We start from the raw sequence: 6,483 nt of genomic DNA, 5'->3' as shown, positions 1-6,483 counted from the left end.
TGGGGGGGCAGGGGGGCAGAGTTTATTTGTTTGTGTTTAGAAAAGTACAGGGTAACCCATTTTTTGGAAGGAGACTTTCCAATAACTAATTTCCAAAGGCTTCTCTCTTCAGCTTCTGATTAATTTTGCCATTAAATTAAATAACACTTCACTACCAAAACTTCTTACTTCAAGCAAGCTGAATCTTCCAGCTTATTTTACAACTTTCTTTCAGTATCTTTGAACATTTGTGATTCCTCTGTATCATTTTTGCCTGTGTAAAACCAATTCATGCAGGATCGCACAGGCAGCCTTATTAGCACAACCTGCATTTGTTTATGAAATCCTTCACTGCATATAAATAGCTGAACATACCTTACAAGCAACTGTTATTCCTTTTATTAATTCTCAGGCCTACATGGAGTATGTGGCACCAGCCAACAGTCCTGTTGAGCTGAGGACACCGACAGGTGCCGCAGGCCCCTGGGCCCTCACCACCCACAGCCCGGGGTGCAATTTAAGCTCAGGCCTGAGGCCCCCCTCCCCCCTGGGCTTGCTGTACCTCAGCCTGCTGCCAGCCCTGCCTCCAGCAGGGTCGCTGTATGGCTCAGCTCTGTCCCCAGGCTGCCTGTGGACCCATGGGCAAGGTAGGTTTTTGATAAGAAAAGGAATGCTTCATGATTTGCTCAATTTTTTTCCTTCACGGCTCCATTTTGCAGCTGGGGTTCCTCCACCCTTCCTCCCAGCACAGAGTTGGGATGCCTGTTAAAATTGCTTAGAAAATAAATGCTGAAACAGGATCCTGGCCCTTGAGGTCCCGGTCCTTCGTGCCTCTCCCTGGCACGGTGCTGGGTCAGTCATACACAGGCTGGGCCTGTACTCCGTGGAGCTCTTATGTCAGCCATGCAAGAGGCGGCGGCTTCCACAGGGCCTGCAGACACCTTCCCACTCATATGCATCCCACCCTCTGACAGCCTGAAACTACTTTTTGGGAGGGGAAGCTGTAGGCCTGGGAACCTTGGGTGGAGGAAGGGATGAAACCTCTACTCCATCACTTGGGGCAAATGTACCCCAAACAGCTTCAGAGATGTTAGATGAAAAGAAAAATACTTACATTTATGTGTACTGAGCCTGACTTGTGAGGGTGTGCTGCAGAAATTCTGTAAGGCTGTTAGCCTCCCACTGTCCCATGCAGCACACTATAATGCTAATGGGCAGCAGAACCCTGATAAAAAACCCCCTAATTTAAGCTCCTCTTTCTACTTCCAACTTGCATCCATATGATCCTGGTTGTGGAAACATTTATTCATGTCTTTAACTTCCTTATCCCGTGTGATACCACTGAAATGTATTTAAGTTGAATTATTTGCAGCACTGGACTTAACTGGAGGCATAAACCAATAAAATCAGTTTAGTGTATAATTTATAGCAACTCTGTTTCCTTCTGAAAGACTTTAAAGATTTTCAGGTATGTTAGTAAAGTACTAGCAAAATATCCCTACAGCTGCTGAATTTTGCTTTGTTTGTTATCAGTTGCTTATATTCAATTAGGAATTAGCATTAGAATGAATGGAAGCAGTTGGATTAATGGTCAAGAGTCCAAATGGTCAAAGGATGAAACTATAATTTGAATATTTTGCCAATATGTCACTGCCATATATGAAATACATTCTGCACATGTGTTACTTATTTACTGACTGGCATGGAATGAAAAGGCCTACTTTTGGTATTTCAGGTTACAACAGATGTTATTTCTTCTATGCTTCCAAATTATGATACTTAATATTCAGCACAACTTTAAAGTAGCTATATGAGAGACAGAGATAGCAATAAACCATGCCCAGATTTTGGATTTTACTGCCAATGTATAAATAAATACAAAACATTGGCATTTTTATTTTGTGTCTGAGCCACAAAGAGGATAAGCAAGAACCAGCCTGGACGCCTTTTAGAAAGATGTGGAAAAAAGTTGTTTCAAACCCAAACCAATATATCTAGAGGTTTGTTTTTTGATCCTGATTTCCTCACTTACAAGTGAAAGTGGTTTCATGCTCCTTCTTTTTAGGTAAAAACATTCAGGCATCCCAAAGCCTGAAGAGGAAAGGGAAGCAGAGTCCAACTGCCATGCTAACAGCATTTAAAACCCAGTTCCACCCTTCACACACAGTTCCACATGGTCACCTCAGTAGGATAATAGTTTGCCCAGAGCATAAATCCCCTTGTGTGGTGACCGTCAATTGACTCCAACTGTAAAATGCAGTGAGAGCAAACGCAGTGGTGGGAACACATGCCAGTATCCGCATCGCTGCTCCCCTGCTCAGTACTGATGCTGACATGTGTCAGAACAGAGGCTGCCATTTCCTCTCTGGCTAATAGGGGAGTATGTCCTAGGGTGGTTCTTCACCTGTAATGCTAATGGCAGTCCTGTTAAGAGAAGTTTCTTTTCAGATCCACCACGAAGCTGTTGTTATTCTCTCTCCTGAGTAACACTGTTTGGATAACTGACCAATTACTAATGTCAGAAGGCAGAACACTGGTATGGGCATATATGGTATCATTTTGTAATGCTCAGCTTGCACTGTGCCATATACAGTTGAAATTCAGAATGTGTGGTCTGAATCCTCTGCAGACTTAGTCTGACCCTAATCCAAGGTAACCTTTGATCCTCTATTATTTAATATCACAATGGAGAATAGCAATAGGAGACTGAACAGGTAATACCTATGCCTTCCCCAGAGGAAGTGCTACATGCTGTACATTTAAACACAAACAATGGCATGTAATGAACTGAAGAGTTCATGGTCTCAGCTCCTTAGAAGATAATGTTGTCCAGTGTGCAAATTCCTTTGTGGTGAATGTCAGCTAACTGTGACCTTACACATACCAGTGCCACTCCTGCCTTTAATCAAGTTAGGCAATGATTACACTTGAGCAACTTTCAAGACGAGCAGACCCATAGACTCCAAACTACAGACTCTCTGTGATGCTCATTCATGTGCCCTGATTTTGCACTACATCTTGTTTGAAAGGGAAATAGGATCACAGGTGAGTGTTTACCATTACACACATGGAGTAAATGATTGGAATTAATTAACATTATTTGCAGCAACCTTCAAGTTCAGCAGCCTGTCAAAGGGAGTGGAATAGGCATTTAACCAGGTGCTTGTGTGTTGCCCTTGAGAGCAAGGAGTGGTGTCAGTACTCCCACCGATCCTGGGGAACCCTTCCCTGAATGTAGGTATTTCTGTGCTACTAGTGCAGTACCTGTATTATCATTAATGTGGTATTAGTGAAAGTGAAATCCAGTATACAGTACTGGGAAATAGGAATCCAAAGTTTCTTAAAAATGCTTAGTATCATGACAAATGTAACAAATACATGAAATTATTATTATACTATTATATGGTTTGTTCCCTATGCACTGATATTGCACTACTGTTTTCTAATGGACTTATTTACATGACTGGAATAGTCACTAGGTAGACTGCAGTAAATAAGAGTGGTAGGCTTGTACGCAGGTATGCACGCTAACCACCTATCTGATAGCATCTTTCTTTTCTCAGAGATGTTCTGCTGCAGTTCTGAATCTTGAAGAACTTTTTCTTATTGCACCTTTGCCTGTAATTGTATTACTTCAGTGAAGTTTTGCCCAAATTCACACTGGAATTGTGAACAGGATCAAAGTCTGTGATGTGATTAAACCCATCCCACTCACAAGAATTCAATCTCTTTTCTGAAACCTACTTCATATATATATATAAAACGAGTTTGCTTGTATGTGCTAATGTCATCTGTTTCCTATTATCTATGCTTTGAGACCTACATATGAGGAAACATTAAGTAAAACACTTTTATTAGACAAACTACATAAGAAAATTGAGAAAGTATTCAACAAGTAGGGCAGTAGGTTAAGTGAACTAGCTGTATCCAAGGCAGCATTTGCACCCTAGATCATATGGTATGACAGTGGGGCTGCACAATTTCAGCTTCATCCAACAATGACTGCATCCAGCTGTGTGGTAATAGGTTAAACTTTGACTTCGTAGCCAAAGAAGACAGATTTAGTCCGGAGCCTAAACCTTGGTTGCTGTGACTTTCAGCTATTCTCTCCGAAGGTTTGCCTTCTCCAGAAGTCTTTCTGAAGACCCTGTTGATCGCTATATCTACAAAACAACTGAGCAAACCTGTACCGATATTCTTGCAAAAATGCTACTGTATGCTTGGAATGAAAATAGAAGTGTTGGCATTGTATGCTGCATGGACTGATAAACCTGTTTTTCATTCTAATTCTACAATTTGGCGTTTCCGGATTTAATGAATTTTAATATTCCTTGCATTCCTATATAGTTGCTGATGATGAGGGTGTTTGGAGCAATCATAAAGGCTTCATGCTTCTTGTGGATGCTTCCCAGTCCTCTAAATGTGATTAAATGCATTTTTTTTCTGTGTCCTACTAGGGGGATTTCTCATTTAAAATGCCAGTAGGATTTTTAGATGTAGAAAAATACTGTAGCTTTCTGTTTCCTAATTTTCGGAAATATTTATCTTGTATTGGCATGGGGGAAAATATCCAACTGTCCAGAGTCTGGCCAAAGTGTAAGAAACATCATAGTGAGGAATGTAAGCAATTAGAATGATGCACCATAATCTATATTTATCATTAATCAACTGAAAAATCACAGTCTCATGTGACATGGTTGAACTTTATCTATTTACAAGTAAGAACTGTGATTTTTAAAAAAATATTTAAGAACAGTAAAACTGTTTTAACAAATGTGCTAGCACACTGGCAAGTAAGCTACTGCTCCCTTGCCTCGTACTTTACACATCCTTCTTTAAAATATGGCCAAAGGCCTTTCTTGTTAATAAACCAAATTGTGTTTGGAGCTAATTTCTAGACGATTACTATGTCCAGAGTTGTTAATTCAGTCAGTGGCTACCTATGAGTAAGTATTGGCCATGCCACGTATTTTCTTTGCAAAGAGTAAAGTCTTTTCTGTTCTGTTTTGGTCCAAATGTACATACCAAATAGCAATAACAAAACTATCACCAACTTAAATGATTCAGGATTGAATTAATTCTGTTTCTAAGGGTCTAATCTTGTAAAGCATGAGAAAAATTTCTGTGGGAGCCAAAGCTACTCAATAATATATATATATTTTTAAAGCAGGCTAGGAAAGGTATTAAATTTTCATCTAATATCTGGCCAGCATTCTATTTTCATAAAAACTTAGCTTTATGATTTTAAGTCTTTCTTGGGGATCAACATAAGACGGTGTCTGTCTTCTGGTATTAAATTAAAATTTAATAGGGAATTTCAGTTTAGAGGGAAAGAGAGCTTCCATCTCTGTTAGTCTTCAGGCAGTAGCATAATACAGCTACTAATTGTGGTGGCATAGAAAGGCTTTAATAGAAGGCATTTCCCATAACTGAAGGAGTACATCTGAGCACACAACTACCCTTCATTAGCACCTTTTAAATAATTTCAGTGCCTGCAGGTCAGCGTATTTTGCATTGCTCCATTAGAAGTGATGGAGACATATTGAAGACAATGATCTGAAGCTTTATAAAAAACTAAAACAATTTCAGTTCTTTATCAGCTTGCTGTAAATAGGCAACACAGCACAGTTGACTAGAAAGAAGAGAAACCTCCCATTTCTTCATCCATGAGAACTAACGCCTCTCTGCCACTAGAGGGTGAGACAACTACAAACCAAATACTTAAATACTTAAGTCTTAGTCATTCGTGCAGAGGGTACAAATGCAAATTTACATGCAGACAGGATCTTGGTTATTCATATTTTAGGAGAGAAAGATGCATACCGCGGACATAGCAAGTACTCATATGCTTAAAGTCCGAGCTGCAAAGAAATATGGGAACAATCTGGGATAATGAACAACAGTGGAACAAAGCTCACTATCTAGACAATAGCTTTTTGGGCCTTGGGAGGCATAGTTACAAAAAATGAGTTCTAATCTTGATTCAAGTACAAAACCAAACTGTTCTGCTTCAAGAAAGGACGACTTTAAAATGTCTTCCTTTTAGTAAAAAATCTAAAAAAAAAATCTAGCTTCCTGCTTGCTTTTGATCTACACCATCTACACTGATGATTTTATTTTCTTTCTTGTAGTTCTTTGACTTTTCTAATATTTCTTTCCTTTTACCACGAGATGGTCTGATGCAGTTGCCCTGGTGTATCTTTCCAAACTGTGAATAAATTGTTTTGTGTAGTTTAGTTTGGCTACACATCTCATCCTGGCAGAAAGCACTAATTCCTACTAACATGTCCAATGTTTCTTGACTATACGTTTTACAAATAAGTCATGTTTTGATGCTTGCAGAGTCTTTTAGAAGACCCTTTCCTCTAAAGACTTCCCTAACTCACAAAGAAAATGTGCCATTTACATTTCAATTTATAAAAGCTACTCTTAAATCAGAGATTTAACAAATCAATATGCTGTTTCTTCAGGAACAATATTTCCTGATTTAAAACAAAAATCAAG

The sequence above is a fragment of the Athene cunicularia genome (genome assembly GCF_003259725.1).
Source record: "Athene cunicularia isolate RWA chromosome 8 unlocalized genomic scaffold, athCun1 chr8_part1, whole genome shotgun sequence".
NCBI lineage: Eukaryota > Metazoa > Chordata > Aves > Strigiformes > Strigidae > Athene > Athene cunicularia.
The sequence above is the reverse complement of the archived record's forward strand: the minus strand, read 5'-3'. Positions refer to the sequence as shown.